Source organism: Sebastes fasciatus, chromosome 7 (assembly GCF_043250625.1).
Source record: "Sebastes fasciatus isolate fSebFas1 chromosome 7, fSebFas1.pri, whole genome shotgun sequence".
Lineage (NCBI taxonomy): Eukaryota > Metazoa > Chordata > Actinopteri > Perciformes > Sebastidae > Sebastes > Sebastes fasciatus.
This window is the reverse complement of record NC_133801.1, coordinates 6,885,237-6,901,763: the sequence shown is the minus strand read 5'-3', so window position 1 is coordinate 6,901,763 and position 16,527 is coordinate 6,885,237. Positions and strand designations below refer to the sequence as shown.

The 16,527-nt window shown below is 40.5% G+C and overlaps 1 protein-coding gene and 1 long non-coding RNA gene across 2 annotated transcripts in view; both read right to left on the bottom strand.

The window, feature by feature from the left end:
• LOC141771234 (uncharacterized) overlaps positions 1-16,527 on the bottom strand; it is a 174,379-nt gene that overhangs the window by 39,160 nt on the left and 118,692 nt on the right. The gene's annotated exons all lie outside the window — the stretch shown is intronic.
• LOC141771232 (SPRY domain-containing SOCS box protein 4-like) overlaps positions 1-16,527 on the bottom strand; it is a 60,440-nt gene that overhangs the window by 39,160 nt on the left and 4,753 nt on the right. The window contains exon 2 of the mRNA XM_074641280.1: positions 3,114-3,205. The gene's annotated coding sequence lies outside the window, so the exon portion shown is untranslated. The remainder of the gene's footprint in view (positions 1-3,113; positions 3,206-16,527) is intronic.

Below are 16,527 nucleotides of genomic sequence, written 5' to 3'. Positions count from 1 at the left end.
ATTGTGGGTAGTGTTGTACTTCTCCATGACATCGCGAATAAAACACGTTTTTCTTAAAACAAAGTTGATATCATACAGACTTTTGGCTTCTACAAGATTCAGAATCTGAACGGGATTTTCACTTCTGGATCGTCACTGTTGAGCTCTATAGCTGGAATAGACTCATGGTGCGTTCATGTTGTAATCTAAACTACGTGTAGGCGATTAAGTCTCAGAAAAAAAAAACGATTATTAATGTGAATATGAGGGCCAAGTACGAGGAGATTCAGCTGATTTCACAGCTTGAACAGTGAACAACAGTTTCCACTGCTCACCTTAATAAACAGGCTTTACTGGGTGCAAGAAAGATAATGCCAAGAGTTGCTACAAATAGTTGATCAATGAATTGCCTTGATAGACAAAAATAATCTGCAGTTTAAATGTTTCTTCAAGCAAAACTGGCAAACATCTAAAGGTTTCTGCTTCTCAAATGTGAGAATTTCCTGCTTTTCTTAGTCTTACATAACAGAAAATGTGTTGATCAGACAGAACAAGACATTTGATAAGATTTTCCACTGTTTCCACTGATGTATGATTAATCCAGAAAATAATTGGCAGATTAATCCATAATGAAAATAAGCAGCTTATAATTAGTTGCAGCCATATCTTTTGGTCATAGCCATTTCGGCATACAGGGAAAACCGTGTTTGTCTTCATTAGTCTTGTGTGGCCATAAAAGTCTACTGTTGTTTACTGTCGACTGGAAAACTGGCAGGATGAACTACTGGTTGCTTCAGCACTGACTCACATCTTTGTCATGCTTTTATAAGATTGCATATTCACACACACATGACTCCACTAACATCTCTTCACACACGGATATGATTAGAAAATAGGCTGCACATAGTGGAGGAAATTCCAGTCATTGTTTGACCGTAGATATCCAACTATACTGGACAAAGTCTGATGGTATTCTGGTTATCTTGATAGCTGAAAATCCATTGTGTGGACTCCAGTCTGGTATCTATAAGTGTAGATAATAATGAGATAGAGGGCAACGGGGGTCACCGAGTTCACCTTAGCTGATTGAATTCTGATAGGGAAATTCCAGTTGTACATCTGCTATATTCACAGAGAGTAAACACGCAGAGACAAGACCTGTTGATGCTGTATGCTAGTGTTGGATGCAGCCCATTAAACTACACACTTTTACAGTAAATAAATCAAATCACCAAAAAAAAAAAATACTCAGTGACTCACTCTACTTCGTCACTTTGTCTAGAGGGTTTCAATAAGTAGGACTGTCAGTTTGTTTATATCACTAAGGTAGACTAATTTTCAGGAAGTTCAGTTTCACAAGGGAGGTTTAAATAATGAGGTTTTAAGTTAAAAAATGTACCCCTCTAACCTGGTCAGGCCAGCTTCAAGGTTTCACTTCACCTCAAGCTTAAAGCTCGGCTTGGTAATCTTGAGAAACCAACAAGAGTACGCTACATTTAAAAAAATGATCCAACCGAAAGAACGAGTCCAGGTTTTTCTTTTCTATTTGGTTACATGTTAGGTTGAATGTCTTCTGTATTTTCAGTTAAGGTTGTGAAAAGCTAATCTGGCATAAATGTACAGTTTGCGGTTGTGGGATTCTTCTGTTACTTTTACTACTGCATGGTTCACATATTGCCATAGCAACCGTTGCCAGGTGGATTTGTTGTTGTGTGGTGCTTCGGGGTTGTTTGCATCATTTACGATGGGCTCTTAATTCATTTGCCTAAATCACAAAACGCCTTTGTCATCCTGATGTCTGGACATATGTGAGCAAAGTCAGAACTAATCTATTATCTTTTCAGATAATAATAATAATACATACATTTTATTTGTAACGCCCTTTACATTTGAAACAAATGTCAAAGTGCTACAAGGTAAAAATCAGTAGACCGTACATAAGAAGTGGACGTTGTCACTGTGACGTCATACATTGGTTTGTGGGCTGCCGTTTTGAAGCCTGGAGTCCGGTACTTTTGCCGTCGCCATCTTGGCTTTTTGCAACCAGAACTGACCCGAGAAGGTGGAGCCATAATTTACTAAATGAGCATCATGCTCTACTGAAGAAGACTTGAAACTAGCAATTGAGACCGTAAACTCATGTTTACAATGTTTACTGAGGTAATAAATCAAGTGAGAAGTAGGCTCATTTTCTCATAAACTTCTATACAATCAGACTTATTTTGCAACCAGAGGAGTCGCCCCCTGCTGGCTGTTAGAAAGACTGCAAGATTAAGGCACTTGCGCATTGGCGTCACTTTTGAGACTCGGAGGTTGCCCACTTCAGATGCTTTACCAAAATGTAGTTTTAGTAAAACTTGATTCTGTAGCTTTAATTCTCACAATTGCAAAGACATAGGTCAGCTGCACCCATGTCACGCTGTATTGTAATTCTAAAGTGTACTGGAGCAATTAGGTTAGTGACACAGACCTTCGCAGGATGAAACCTTAGCCAAAACTCTCTGAGCCTGTCGTACATATCAGCTGCTTTTGGGTTGGGAGCTGTTGCAATATTTAGCAGCCGCCTTGGATCGGTTTCCCTGTGCCTACAGGTAAACCCAAACCAGTCTGATCAGGTTTCCACAGCTGGGTTATAGAATGTGAGGTAGATCTGTCTTCACACCAACCACTTCCCATCACCAGTGGGATACTTTGTCATTTTCAAACAATGTGTTCACAAGCCAAAAAGGTTGGGAACCACTGGGTTCATCTTCTTTTATAAGATTATCATTGTTTTTTTATGTAAAATCTTTAAAAAGTAACCAGTACCTAAAGCTGTCAGATAAACATAATGGACTATAAAATATGGTATTTCCCTCTGAATTGTAGTGGAGTAGAAGTATAAAGTAGCAGAAAATGGAAATACTCAAGTACAAGTACCTCATATTTGTACTTAAGTACAGTACTTCAGTAAATGTACCACCATAGTCACCTGCTGAGGTCAATATCATCTAACACAATGCATGGCTTTGACGAGCTCTGGGGTTTGAATATAGATGGAAAAGCAGCTAAAACGACAGATGAAGATCAAGGCAGAGCTCATAGTATGTAATGCAGGTGGATGAGCAGACTTGGTTGTGGGATTGGAAGCTAACCTCTTAATCCATCCGAGTGCAGGCGTCCTGAGAAAAGAGCATATCTGCCGAGTCAACAGGGCACAGGTCACACGATCAAGGTCTGGTTATTCCTGTTGAGAAAAGACACAAAGGTTTGATTAAGGTGACGCAAAGAAACATGAGAAGGTTGTTTGTCCATTGACAGGATACTCTATTATTACAAACCAAACAGCATACATGTTTGTCTTGTGGGTCACTACACATTGACTCATTTTACAGCAGCCAAGAAAGAAGGTGCTCCTCATTTACAGTCAATAGCACGGAGCATCTCAATGAGCTCAAACTCTGAACACTCAATGGTATGATTAGAGGCAATTGTCTGAAATAATGTTTTGCATTATATATACTAAGTGCCACTCGAGCGCATGGTGGATATTCTCCTGAGAAAACTGTTGTTTTGGGTCCATACGGGCCGGGAATAGACAATACAAAATAAGAGGACAGCGACAAAGAGATGAGATGAGAAAGGAAGGCATAAAAAGAACAAGAATGAAGAGGGGGAAACCTTGGCTCTTTTGAATATTCATGAGCCTGTGCAATCTTAATGTTCATCAAATTTTAAGACCACTCCTCTTCAATCATTAAAAGGGAGAGGTGGTGCCCCCTGCCAGTCATTGGCAGTTTAAGTTGGTGATCAAGCCAAAGGAATACTGATACAACAATGATGTGGGGAGCACAAACAAATTTAAGAAGTGTAAGAGGTGAAAGTACTTCCTACTGTTATGAATGAGCGTTTTCAAGTAAGGATGTCATGGTTTGTCCTGCATAGAGACACTTTTGGCACCCACCAAAGAGGTTTTAGCCAGTGTCAAAGGAAAATCACCAGCGCCAACATGATAAGAATTAAGATTAAAAATGGCAAATTAAATCCTCAGGTTTCGGCAGCCACCTCACTAATGGATGAAACTATAAACCAGCACAAAATTGTCAATTACCAACATAAGCCACTATGTCCTGAACAGACACATTACATTACAAACACTAACACATTAATAACATTAACAAATAAAACAGTGAACTTAAACTACTCAGTCCAGCACTCGGGACTAGGCAGGCATGATGGGAAATATGGGCCGTCCCTCAGCTGAACAGACGGAGGTGCGGCGTTGGTTTGTGAAATACATTGCTGGAAAGTTAATAAACTATGACCCCATCATTTCCACTTTTCAATATAACTCTGTTATAGTCCTGTCCATTTTAACCGGCATGTCACTTATGACGCTCATCACATCTGTTTGCTGTGTTAGCAAGGTAACGTTAGCTAGCCCGCTATAGTTCGTCAGTACAGTCAGTCATGCCCGCCATCTGTCTTGCCCCAAAAGGGGAATAAACACTCTGGATCTCCGCTGCACACTATTCAAAAATGGTTAAAGAGCGTAATCGCTACCTGTGTTCAGGAGGAGAGATCATGCGGCCGCCTTGCTGAGGTCAAAGTATGTAAACAATCTACGACGCATGCTCCCAGTGACACAAGAGGTCAGGAAATGATCCATCATTTTCTCTTTTATGTGCACTGATGTCATTTTGGACAATAAAGTTAACTGTTAAACTGTAACATATCCTTCCACCATTACATATCTTTGTCACAAGTGTTTGATAACAATGACGGAATTCTTTTAACTCCCCAATATCTATATCAGACTCAAAAATCCAGTATCAGCCGGGCTCTACAACACAGACTCTTTGCCTTTACTCTACGCGGACCGATCATGCTTACTGTCTTGCGTAGTCACCCCCCTAAAGGCTCATTGAAAAACCCTGGATGTTAATGTGAATCAAAGCAGCCCAGAGAGCTGTGAGACAGACTTGGGAGAAGCACTGCTGCAGCTTCAGAGCCAACATTACTCCCTGTGGTCAAGCAATACTTTACTCCTCTAAAACTCCCATCTGCTAAGTGAAGCACTCAAAGCACTGGCTGCTTTTGCTTAAGTAGCTTCAGTGGAGGGGTTATTCTGTCTGCTGAGTCTTCAAGTGTTGGCCGGCCCAACTTGGGCTACTTGAAGAGTTTAGCAGCAAGCAGTGCCTTTATATGTATTTAAGAAATCAAATCATCCTCAGCCTTTGACAGTCTAAAACACGTAAATGAGGAAAAAGTTTCTTGTGATTAATAGAAACCCAGCTAACATTGATAGATTTCTCCCGGTAACCTGGTTTCCTGTGTGCATGTAAATGCAGTGAATGAGACATCATCACTGATTAAAAACTAACCGCCAGTCCCAACTCCCTCCCTTCACTCCTTTTTACACAAACACACAGCTCAGCAAGGGGGTGTTATCTTGATAATTATGCATTCAAATGAGCAAAAGGAGAGAATGTTTGGCAACAAAAGGAGTGCTGGATCGGTGCAGAGTGGGTTTGGATAGCACCAAAGCTGTGACTGTGCCATAACTGGGAGCTTGTGGATTCTCATATTGATTAAATAAACCACGGAGCACCTAAAAGTATCATTAAGAAACTTTATCTAATTAAAAAAAAACATAACAATGTATTAATTAATTTAGAAATGAAAACTTAATGAAAAGAAGGGGTGGGGGGAAAGCAATACAGCATAGTATTGTGATATTTTGCATGGCAATATTGTATCGATATATGGATGTCAAGTATCGATCTTTTATTATTAGGGCTGCCAATCAATTAAAATATTTAATTGCGATTAATTGCATGATTGTCCATGATTATTTGCGATTAATTGCAAATTGATAAAATTTTTTATCTGTTCAAAATGTACCTTAAAGGGAAATTTGTCATTTAATAGTCTCATCAACATGGGAGTGGGCAAATATGTTGTTTTATCCAAATATACGTATATATTTATTACAAAACAATGGCAGATATTGTCCAGAAACCCTCACAGGTACTGCATTTAGCATAAAAAGTATGCTCAAATCACAACATGGCAAACTGCAGCCCAACAGGCAACAACAGCTGTCAGTGTGTCAGTGTGCTGACTTGACTATGACTTGCTCCAAACTGCATGTGATTATCATAAAGTGGGCATGTCTGTAAAGGGGAGACTCGTGGGTACCCATAGAAACCATTTTCATTTACATATCTTGAGGTCAGAGGTCAAGAGACCCCTTTGAAAATGGCCTTGCCAGTAATTCCTCATCAAAATTAAGCGCAAGTTTGAAGCGTCATTTAACCTCTTTCGGGACAAGCTAGTATGACATGGTTGGTACCAATGGATTCCTTAGGTTTTCTAGTTTCACATGATGCCGGTAGATATGTTAATGAAAACTCTGATGAACTCTGAGATGAACAGAGTGAAAACTGTATCTTATTAGATAAAACAGATGTTGACAAACTGCATAACTTGCAGTTGAATCTCAATATATCTTATCGCAATAAGATTGTATGGTGACTTAAGTATCGCGATTGTATTGTGGGGCCTCTGGTGATTCCACTCTTAACAGTATATCAATGAGCAAAAAAACAGACAGGTTGGATTAAACCAGAGTACAGCCATCACAAGATTACCATGGCAACAAACTACAGTTCAAACAGGGTCTTTTTGAGCTAAATTGCAGGTATAATGGCTTCAGAAATGATCCGCTGATTCAATATGGTGGCAGCACAGTGCATCTCTTCCAAATTATATTACAGAGAAAAACAAGTAAACACATGCAGGCACACGTACACACATCCAGCCAACCGATCCAGGCCCTGATAGCGTTCGGTCTGACGAGACAGCAGGGTGGCTTACGTGGCTTACACAGTAGCCTTCTCTCCAATGCCCCTCACCACCTGTTTCCTCCCACTCTGCCCACATACAGCTCCAGTAACAGCAAGTGAGCTGGTGTGGAAACAAGAGTCAAGGTGATCTGAATGACGTAGTCTCATTCATCTGCATAGAAACAGATTACCTCAAAGGACGCAGTCTCCAGTATAATTGTTGTAGCTTCCTTAAAAGGGAGACACTACAGGCAAGACATTGCTTTTCATACACTGATCAATTTTTAGATTTTGGGCTATTTTGCTTCCTTATTTCAGACTAGTGGGAAGAAAACATCCAAAATACACATTTAGGTGTTTGTTTTACTACTTTGTCTATTTGTGTCTGTAGATTTCTCCTAAATTCACCTAAAGTTTGCATTAGATAATGCCTCATTTATATATTTAAACATAACATTTCAGAAAACTTGTAATACAAAAACTAATTGTCTTAATGCAAGTAATCAACTGGGGAAGTTGCATGGTGATATTTATTAGTTAATTAGTTTTACCCTATTCACCTGTAGTATCTTGCAAAATGTATGAAATCTTACAATACATATATTTAAAGGCCGTTTTCTCAAAATGAGTTTTTTTCTCAGTCTGAGCCAGAAATCTCCACTTCAGTAACACTTACATCCAACAAACTTTCCAGTTTCATTCCTATTTATATTCTGAAGGATTGTACATAGGGGTTTGTTCATGTCTCATTCATAGCCTGATTTATAGAACATTTTATTCCTAAAAACATGGCAAAAATGTATTTCTTTAAAGGCTGTTGACAGTATTTTCTGATTTATGGAGTGATTAAAAGGGATATCCAAAATCCCCTCTGTAAAAACCTTCAACTCAAATATAAAAAGGCAACTAAATTATGATTTGACAATTTTATTACTGAGCTCTTCCAAACATTTAAATGAAAAATGTTCTTTTTTAATAAAGAGACTAAAAATAGTTAAGAATTTAAAAATAAAGATGCATCTTAAAGATCACGATATGTTTTCACTTTGCATCGATGTATCGTTACACTCCTTGTTAGCATCTGTTCTACTGCCATTTTATCATCCACTGGTAATTAAAGAGGACAATCAGTATGCTGTATAACTCCAAATTAGCTGACAAACACTTGGGAGTGCAATTTAACATGCTCCACAAGAGGAAAGAAGAAGCCAGCTGAGCTGGCAGAAGATGTCTCCCATCAGTGTTGGGGGGGATTATGGAGAACTGCAGCTTTTAATGGTTTGACAGTTTTAATGATGGTTAGAGGGAAGAGGGGTGAACCATTTATCAGGAGGAGGCCCCTGGGAGACGAAAGACCTCAATCGTTTCTGCCTCATCTCCTTCCTTTGTTTCAATCCAAAAACATTCTCAGACAACCAATCACATATATTGTCTGAGTCAGACTTGTATATTGGCCTCAACTGAAATGGCGGCCATCACAGAGACTATTAAATTGTACAATAAAGATGTGTGCAAATGTGGTGTGAAGATGGATCACCTTGTTAGGAGCCCTCGGGCGCTACATCACCACCTCCTTGTAATGCTGAAGGCAACTGACTGCTGAAGAAGCCATAAATAAAATCCCCAAATATGTCACACCAAGCACAGCGATACTTCAGCCTGAAGATTGCTAAAATTTGATCCCAAAACCTCCTTGAACGTGATGTGCAGCCCTTTGTTCACCTGACAGCTACTAAATAAAGGCTGCAATAAGAAAGAGAAAAAAATGGATTCATTTAAAAACTACTGAAAAACTGATTTACAGTTTTCTTGTTTCTCCTCATCAGAGCCTCGTCTTTGCTCCCCATTCTCAAATAAACCCACGCCAATTCCCTCTCTCCTTTCTGGTAAGAGATACACCATGATGAGTTCTAAAAAAACAGGACAAATTTGAAAGGAGCGAATGTACACCAATGCCTACCATACAGGAGACTTTGAAAGGATTCTTAAAAGTCTGAAGTCTGACGCCCTTTCACATCTAAAGACGATGTGTCTTAAGCAACAGAGTTTTTACAGACTATAAGACTTTGCAAGGTCACTATTTACAAGACTACATCTAGATTCCTTTTGAGTCACACACACACACACACAGGATGGTGGAAATTTACAAGAAGAAAAACTGTTAAGAAAGAAGTGAAGAGAAATTGCTATGAAATTGCTTGAAAACTTGTTTGGTGTAAGGATGGCTCTAGTTACAAATTTCGGTCACTCGTCTCTTAAAAGGTTCCAAAAAAATGCAAGTAGATGTTCACAGCTTGCCATCTCTGCAGAAGAGGAAGCACAGAAACTGCCTCATTCCTTCACATACTTCCTCCACCAAAGCAGCCAATTAGCAGCATATTTTAATAGTGTAACTGGCCATGCTCAAAAACGACTTGACACGCTCCGCATGTAGGCCACGGGATGGTTGTGATGACATGGAGCTTAACTGAAAGGCATGCTAGCAGATCAAAAGTGCCATGTCACTTTGGCGTCTAAATTAGCTCAATGAGCTATTGTTGAGCTGGTGGCCTCATCTACCCGAGAAAATAAGTCATTAGCTACAGTCAAACACGGCAACTTGGATGGCTTAATGGGTTGCTGTGCTCGAGCACGTTGACTGGGTTCTAATTAAAAATGCTAAACAAAATTTGGAGAAGAGGGGGGGAGAAAATAGACAGCGGTGTGAAATGTGTCTGTTCGTTTTTTGTGTTGCTTTGATCTAACCTCCTCCTTTCTCAACGCCCCAGAAACACTCAGCCTCAAACACATATTAGTTTTTCTCCTAACCTCAGGAAAACTCTGCAACAGAGCAACGTGCCACAGTAGTACCGTAACGTTGGCACAGCAACTTATCTGAACAATTAATGGTGCAATAAATCTGCAAGCCACAATTTTAAACTAATAGACATTTGCTACTGTTGTAGTGTCTTTTATTTTGTAAAACATGACCTACATAACTTTAAACTATTCATGCACAGATATAGAGAACCAGCAGAGATTACAAGCGTTCCTCAGATGGAGCCCACCGCTGTGAACAAAGATCCTGACATCTTGCAGGGGGACCCAGCAGGCAACAAAGCTGCCGAACGTCAGTGGAGCAACAGGATCCCAGTAGAGCACATAGGACAACTCAATTATTCATGTCAGTGTAGTGTGGCGAAACAATGGATAAGGTTCATGGGCTGGTTGAAACTAGAGGTGAGAGTGTGTGTGTGTGTGTGTGCATTAGCATGTTTAAGTCACATCAGAGGACGGCTGGCACAATGCTGGCATGAAATAGTCATGATTTCTGAATTTAAAAAGAATAGGATGTCTATCTCAGCACACCTTGGACAAAATCACCGGCCTTTTACCTACCCTAAATTAAAAAAGTCAATATCCTATTTAGGGATATTCCTAACGACTAATTTCCCTGACTTTCAAACACTCAAAACAGTAAGAATTGAGCAGAATTTCATCTATGAAACATTAAACAATGTCTGAAACAATATTATAATATATTATAAGAGCAATCTGAAATCGTTAATCACAATTTTCTAGCGCTGGGTATTTTTTTTTAAATTACAATGCCCATACCTTTAAGGTGTTACCGATACCAATAGAGTATTTCATTCGATACCCATCGTGTGAATGGAAGCTGAGTGTGTCCCACTGACAAGTTAATCTCCACCGCAATGCACAGTGCTCATACAGCGGTTACCGCTGATAATGCCGCTCCGCGACCCGCGGTTGCAGGACCGTGTTTTTGCAGAACCATAACGGCCACCCACCAGTTACCCCCCCCCCCACGTTAAGTGTAGTGTAAGCACTTGTTGCCGTTGTTAGCGCTGTAAACGCTTAAGTGTATTGAATCTTTTTCTATATCTGGGCACAAAAAGGATTGATTGCAGGTATCATTTGACTGGAGAAGCTTCGATACTACTTGGTACTGGTTTGTTTCAGTCGATACCTTAAAAAGGTATAAAGTACAGATACCCAGCCGTGCACTTTTCAATAGCAAAATTGTATTGTTGCTTACATCAATAACGTTTTGTCCCCAGGGCTGCTGCAGGAGGAGCGGCGGATCTCCACAGCAAAAGCTGAGACAGCATATGGCAATATGTAATTCACATGTGCACATTTATAAAATAATAAGCTTAACCGACTAGTATTTCCGGTGCCAACTAGCTAGGGCAGTAACTACACACCTACACCTGTAAGAAAAACAAGCAGAGAGACTGGAACCATAATGCTTCACTATATCACAAAGCATTGCACTCACGGCTTATGAACACACTCCTCTTTATCATAAGAATCTGCTTCAGCATATTGACATGTGCATATGCCGTGCCCCATTTCTGTTTCACCACACTGACAGCAAGCCTCCATGACTGCAATTTTGCACCAACATACACGCACCACTGCACAAAAGTTCACCTGGGGTGAGATGATTCACAGTGGTTGTGTGTTCGTGGACTCTGTCCTCACAGTGACCCTGCGGTTTGGGCACACCGTTTTGCATGGCGGATTGTTATAGCAGGAAAAAAGATGAGGAGGAGGAGAGAGCATTGAGTAGGAGGAGGAAAGGGCAGGATGTCTGGTTTAAAACATTTAAGAGGAAACTTCCTGACCTGCTTCCAGGTCAGATTTAAGCTTCTCTTTTACACAAGGTTGAATACAAAGATGAGCCGTCAGCTTTTAAGGGAATCCATGTATGTAAAATATGGGTATATGTTTTGGGCATGTATTTACAATAAGGAATATCTTGCATTTCATGAGTTTATAAAAAGTCCAAATGACTGAGACTATTGTTTAGGCCGCCACATTGTTACTACACTGATATAACAATGACATGCTGTGATGAAAATTTAGAAAAAGCCTTCTCAATTTTGATGCGCTGAATTTCTTACATTTTATTCATCTGGATTCCTCAAGTTTTCTAAATTGTCTACAAAAATCAATGACCTCACACTGTTTTCATTGTTAGTAGCATAACCATGTCTCTTATTTCTGCTTATTAGAGCTTGGGATTATGGCTTCAGTTACAAGAGGCTTTCTGAACCTTAATTTATTGCCTGAAAGAGTGAGACTTTATGAAGGCGATCACTGCAGTAACAGCTATTGATCACTCCACTATTCAACCCAACTCCTCAGTTTTTTGTGTCCTGATATGCCGTTTGACTCTCACTCAATCTGCCCACCATCCGACTCCACTCTAAGGGCCAAATTGTGCTTGAAAATAATTGGTTTGTACGACATATCGTCCACACATGTTGGCACAGCCATCGGCCACTATCAGAGCCTAGTTCCACCGATAAGGAGTGTAAAAACGTCGTATCTGAGCCGGTTGACCTCTAATGTGTGGACACGTCTGTGTATACAAACATACGAGAACCGTCTCTGCGTTCTTCATACCGTCCTGATAAAGGGCATGCTTTATCAGGACATGAACAAACCAAACCGGCTTTCAAGAACTAACGCAGACGTTATGCATCAACGTGATTCATATTGCATAACCTCACGTTTTCTATCAAATGTTGCACTTGAACACACCATAATGGCTACAGCTGATGGCCAACTGACTGTGGCTGTATGCCCTATGTCTTCCCCAGTGACCTGCCGAAAAAAAATTGGTGCAAAGCGTGAAATAGTGCTCTTTTTTCAATAAAGAGAATTTAAGATCCGCCAAAGTTTTGCTCCCCGCTAACAGAAAAACTCCAGGACCACAAGTGCTACAAAGACATGCAAGTGCAAGAACACAAGTAGGCTATGAAACAATCTCAATGTCAGGTCTAAATCCTTGCTAGTTAGTTTCTGTTTTTATTTCCCCCCTTTTACACACAGCATACCGCTATTGAGTTTGGAAATTCTGGTATCATCTACTGCTGTGCTGAGTGCATTTAGTGAATACCTGGTGAACATAACCACCGTCAAGAGTAGTTTTCATTCACAGGAGTTAGTAGCTCAATGCAGCACATAATGCAGAGCTTCGGTGTACCAGTATAGAAACATGTGGGTGGAAGCTTCTTCCAGGAGGAGCGCTTCACACCACATCCTTCTCAGATGTGAAAGATAAACAGCCTTAGTAACTTGTGTGGTACATCCTCTCTCTCTCTCTCTTTAGTGCTCTCCGTAGGGAGGATCATCCGTCATCTGCCTGAAGAGCTGGGTGAGAATCCAATCGTCAGCGCGCATCACTCACCCAGCAGCGACAGCCAACACTGGCTGGCATGTGCTGTAACCTATTCTGTTATAATCATGCACACCATGCCTTAAGGAGGAAAACGATGAGCAGGATTTACTTCAAATGGGTAAGCATATTATAGGAACTCTTGAGCTGAAAAAGAGGTCTCACATCCCATCTAATAAATACTGACAGTCTGAAGCCAATGGCAATGTGCTACAATCAGAGACACACCGGTGACAAGGTGGGGAGTTTAGTTTAGCACCTCTTCCAGTAGAAAAAGCCCACAAAATGACCCATCTGATACCGGCTGGCACTCACAACTTTGGGCCCTCTGAGACTGAGACTCGCCAACAGACAGATCAGAGGTAAATTTGGCGTTGGCTCGGTGCTCGCTGTTCAAAGACGGCTCCCTGATGCATCACCTAGCAGGCTAAATGTCTAACCTGTCGGGGAGCTACAGCCAATGAGAGCGCAAGACACGGCGTTGAGGGGAAACCTGTGGGAGGGGGTCACCTGTTAGTCATCCGCCACAGCTAAATTTAGAGAATGAAGTTAAATGAAGTTAATGAACTGACAAAGTACACAGAGTACACAGTTGGATACAAGCACAGCAGTTTTAATAGCTTTTGACCTATTAAATCAGGGAAAATACGCATGCTGACATGCTTATATACACATGGCCCGATCAGTAGATGGAGTTATTAGTAGTTTAGCTTTTGATTTCATGCTAAAAATCTCGTCTGTTGCCATAAAATCCTGTGGTTGGTTCGTTTGTTTTCACACCACAAACAAACCGTCCACACCATGATTTGATTGCAGCTTTCACACCAGCTCAAACAAACCATAACAACCGGGCAAACGGACCCGAGTTTGTTTTAACCGCGTGAAAGCAAACGGACATTTTCTGTCATCCCTGGGACGACAGAAAATGTGTTTGGGGATGAAGTAAACTCACCGTCGGCCCCATTTTTCCCTGATAATGCTACATTACGAACAACCAATCCGTGTTGAAATTGGCTGGACGAGAGCTAGTTAGCGTTAGCCGTTAGCTACGTCCAGGACTGTGCTGCTTACCGGCTGCTTACAGCTAACGTTAACTAGCTCTCGTCCTGACGATTTCAACATGGTAGGTGCCATTGACATTATGATGCATTCAGGCTCTATTATGTAAAAATTAGTATTGGGTGAAGGTAAATTCTAATGTTATCACGATGGGTTCAAATCTTGTAAATTGTAGTTTTTGGTGAGAAACTTGAATAAATCCAGTTGTTTGAAGGAGATGTTTCTACTGCAATATAAAATAGATAATAGAGGAACTTTTGACCTGTTTAACTTCCTAACAAACCCAGTATGCAAACAGTAATAAAGGATTGTATGTTGAAGTACATGAGATCTATTGTTTTGACCGTGGTATCGAATTGGTATCCAGAATCGTGGAATACAAAATTTCTGGTATTGGGACATCTGTAATCAGGACAGGGCAATGAAAACAATTGATGGATTTTTTTTCTCTTTGTTTCTCCCCACATAACATTGACAGAAGCAACAGGGCAAAACTACGCAGTATTTACCACATATACCAAAGTGCAGCTGCGGCTTTAAGGACAACTATTCTCAACCGGTGACACTCATCCAGAATCATTTAAATGGCCTTCAAGAGCAACTAAACATGAGTGGCAGCGATTTAAAAGAGCAATTCAATTTAGTGTGAGCCACTCAAGTGATTAGATTCTATTACAGCGTGCAAACACAAGGGCACTGCTGGCCTTATAAAGTGACCTAGTGTCCCGTAAAGCCCAGGCGTGGCCGTGCTCAGCACCGGATTGCTCTTAATGGGATTTCACAACATTAACATTGTACTGAGTCAGCATCAGTCACACTGGTGGCTACACAGCCCCTCTGCTGAAACAGCCTCGTCTCTCACTGCGTTTACACACAATGACTGTATACACACAGTGTGGTAGGGGTGGACAATTATCAGACATGCTTCACTGTAGTGGAATCCCTCCAGGAGATAACTATAGTATCCTCTGACAAGCACAGCATAGAATATTTATATCTGGAGGAAAAACATCTCCTGACATGATGCAGCAGAAATTCATGAGGACAGCAGCTCTTGTTTGGAAATAGAGTTAAATGTCATTCTGTTGTGGTGGTTTCTCTGGACACTACCCTTTCTGTAAAGCATATATATTAAAACAAGTGACCATTTTAGGGCGTCTCATACGCAGCTCTTCGTCATCAGTCTAATGCTGCATTGACGTCATATGAGACAGACCATAAATGTGCGCAGCCAAGTGGGAAAGACCTATCATGTGAACCTCTTCTTAGTAGGAGTAGAGCTGAAGCAATTATTCGATTGATCGCTTATTTAATGGACAGAAAATTTGCGACTATTTTAATAACCGATTAAGGAAAGAAAAGAAGATATGTGCTGCCTTCATTATGGGCTAACATCATTAGCCAGATCAGATTCTGTGATCAAAAAACATTAGGTATGCACGGTATATATCAGGCCCAATAAATCAGAGGCCAATAATGGGATATTTATATTATGTATTATTCCGATAAATAAATTATAGCCACTAAATTATCGTCTGATAATACGAAGCCAAATTGATTTTTATTGACTTAAGAGCAGCATCTATACACTCTGATACAGCAGGTGGCGGTATGCATTTTGAATGGGGGGGTAGTGCGTTTGGGCGGTGGCTGCAGGGGGTGTCGAAATGTAACCGGCAATCCAGAGCCGTAAAACCCAGTCGTGAGGGAACAAAGGACCAGTTAATGGGCCATTAAAGTGACTCTCCCAGACCTACGCACAACCCTGCGGAGAATTGCCTTATCTCTTGTGAATGCAGCCTTAAAGTTGGTTTGTGACGCGCCAATAAACACCAAAGAACAAGAACAAGAACAGCTCGCCGACTAGAGACAAATATTGTCGCCTGTGTGGATGTTTTTCACAGTTTCAGAGGAAGACAACATGATCGCAGTTTGCAATACAAGCTTTAAATGTGCTTTAATAGAAAAAATAAATGAACATTTGAAGATACAAAACTGTTTTTTGTTTTTGTTGTGTTAACAATAACGTTGTCAGTTAGATTTGGTTTGGTCAGAGCTACGTAAATATTAAATCATCCATCTTTGCTCACTACATCTCTACCCTCAGGTGTACATAAACTGCAAGTTATGAACATATTTTTCAAATTACAAAAATGAGAAATTATTGGTTAACTTATCGGTATCAACCATGAGACGCAGGTAATTATCCCTCATTGTATTGGCTGAAAAAAAATCATATTGTGCATCCCTACAAAAAAAAAAGTGCAGCTTCTTGGTGGTAAAAACTTGACGAACAAGTGTTGTTAATAATGATCTCTCATCCAGAGCAAAAGAAGCAGAACACGCTGAATCCTCATTTCATGATCAATGTTAGGACTGGGTTTGTGACAGCAGTAGGCCGCTGAAGAGGAGTAAGCAGTTGTTATCTGGCTGGGTGTCACCCACAGCTGACATTACAACTGATTTAATACT